Source organism: Monopterus albus, unplaced genomic scaffold, assembly GCF_001952655.1.
Source record: "Monopterus albus unplaced genomic scaffold, M_albus_1.0 scaffold231.1, whole genome shotgun sequence".
NCBI lineage: Eukaryota > Metazoa > Chordata > Actinopteri > Synbranchiformes > Synbranchidae > Monopterus > Monopterus albus.
The window spans coordinates 638,240-640,837 of NW_018128111.1; the positions used below are offsets into that span (position 1 = coordinate 638,240).

The 2,598-nt window shown below is 42.0% G+C and overlaps 1 long non-coding RNA gene across 1 annotated transcript; it reads left to right on the forward strand.

The window, feature by feature from the left end:
* Nucleotides 1-350: 350 nt before the first annotated feature.
* Nucleotides 351-2,598, forward strand: LOC109971660 (uncharacterized). The gene is made up of 3 exons (XR_002276588.1): nt 351-467; nt 549-772; nt 2,521-2,598. It is a non-coding gene; the product is annotated as an uncharacterized LOC109971660 (long non-coding RNA).

The following is a 2,598-nucleotide window of genomic DNA, read 5'->3' on the forward strand; positions in this document are numbered from 1 at the left end:
AGTGTGTTTGTTTGTCTACATGTCAGCCCTGCCATAGACTGGCGACCTGTCCAGGGTGGATCCTGTCTCTCACCCGATGTCAGCTGAAATTGACTCTAGCCTGTTTTGTATCTGCTCACACTGCTGTGAGTAGTATAAGATGGACTGTGGCGCACGTTTCTTTAGAAATAAAGAAATAAACACCCCGAATATACAGTGTTTTCTTGTATTTTTGTCTGTCTGTAATTTTCACAAACATGCTTCATCAGGGATAGAGCAATATAGTCCATGGATTTAATTCCAGTTTTGTGTTTTCACAAGCAGTTTTATTACTTATTCTTTTTTGTGTTGCCGTTAATAATAAGGGTATTGTTTGTTACTGTGAATTTTCTTCAAATAATCCCAGGCCTTTCTCAGATCAGAGTTCAGACTGAGGCATGTCTGGTCAGCTGTCAGCTCGGTTCTGGTGAGACTCAGCTGGCTTGCAGGTGACTGCTGGGTTTTTCTTAACATTATGATGAGTTTGTTTATGATAAGCAATATAATGACATGGCTTTTCTTGTGCTTAGGGTTGATATCCGTTTTTCTAATAGTGGCTCAGATGGAGACCCTTCCTAACAGCCACAAACACAGTTACAAACACTCACAGTTGGAAGATTCCCAGTATAACCACAGTCTGATCTGGTGGCCACTGAGCAGCTCCACTGGGGCAGATGGAGGTTAGGTTTCTTGCTCAGGGGCACCTTGGCTGTGGTAATAGGCCTCTTCCAGTCCACAAAAGTCCAACTAAAAAGTAAGTGTGCTCAGATGTGATTATGCCTGTGATAGGCTCTGGGCTTGGCCTGTCTGTTCGCTGCGTTCCACCGTCATCCAAAGCAACAGATTCACCACTGCACTATGTCAAATTGTTAAGTCAAGCTTCAGCAAAAGTACTGTATATTATTCACTTCATTTATACTTTGGCACATCTTTCAAATAACACAAATGTCTCTCGATAACAGTGTAGCACAACAGCAAACTATCAACACATCAAACAAACCAGATGCATTGCTAGAATAATAAGCATTGACTTACTGAGGCTGACAGGTCAGCACGTGTTTTCACAAGTCTACATATCCACTTTGGCCCAATAGGTACAGCGTATCTGTCCTGGTCAGTGCTGTATGGGCCTCTGTTCTTGTGCTTACACTGTCGTCTTTGTCGGCTTCCACTTTTCCGGTGCTGGTTCTTAAAGTGGATAGATGTATAAAAACACAAAAAGCATGCAGATGCCTTCTCCGCATACAAACTGGTATGTATAATAGTTGTGCATAAAGTGTTACTGGTGGATCTTACCAATGTGGCTATGGGATGAGTGTTTAAAGATCATTTTGATTCCCTGCAAGGCTGTGTAGCCAAAAATTGAGCCAGGGTGCTACAGTAAACACAGTTTTTAACAGGGGGAACACATCTTGAGAGGTGAACATATATTGATACAGCACCAGTCCTCCATGTCGCCGTCATGCCCTCTTTGTGCACATTCTGGTCGACCCCTGGCTGTTTTAAAGCACTATATAAATATACGTTGAAGCTGTTATTGCGTCAACTTAAAAAATCTTGAACAACACATTTTGCTATGTAAGCTGGAAGTGTTACCAGTGGTGCAACATACCTAGAATCTGAAAATGCCCTAAAACCCATGCACAGTACACTACAGAGTATCATTGGAAATAGTCAGCACTTAATTTTCATCAGAAATATCTAATTTTCCATTACTGAATATATTTGAGAAGGTTTTGCTTCCTGGATGAACATTTGATGATTGTTATAATAAAAAAAATTGTGAAATTAGTTTTGGTATGACTGATAAAACATTCACACCATAAGGCCCATTTATTAGCTACATTTTGTGCATCTCTCAGCCACAGTGTCCATTTCTCTGAGGACTTTAAGGATTACTCATTAGGTCAGGCTTTAGATGTACTATCCATGGTGCTGAAAGTACAAGGTTAGGTGTGTCTGACGGAATGCAGCAGGATGGCTGGCAACCTACACACTTTCACATAGATACACACAGCTCATGCAGGACATGACAGAGCCTGGTTACAGTAATAACCCTCCTGCTATCTCATGCCCATGTGTCTGCAGCACAAACTTTATATCTCACTGTTATTGTTTTAATGACACTAATGTTAGCATTAGCCAAGTGGCAAAAATGTCAGACATCAATGGCCAGAAACATCTGAGCTATACTGGGGTGAAGACAAAAGACGAGAGACCAGCCTGTGAAAATAGTCAAGTCAGCAGAGGCGTGTGTGCATGACTACATGCTTGTATGGGTGTAGGCTACATGTGGAGCCCTCAGCAACCTGAGTGTACATACTGTAACAAAGGCTGCCAGCAGTAAAACTGACTTCTCAGAGCTCCATTTCCTCCAAACCACAGTCTCATAAAACTGAGCACCCATAGTTAGCTTAATAGCATTAATGTCTATATTACTTACTGGGGGAAAACACCCTGATCCACTTTCCAACACATGACTTTGTTTTTCTGGATCAACAGCTCCACCTCTCCGCTGAGCCACAGGGAGAAGACTGAAATCCTGTCTGATGAAGCTGCAGCATCGGAAAACCAGAGACG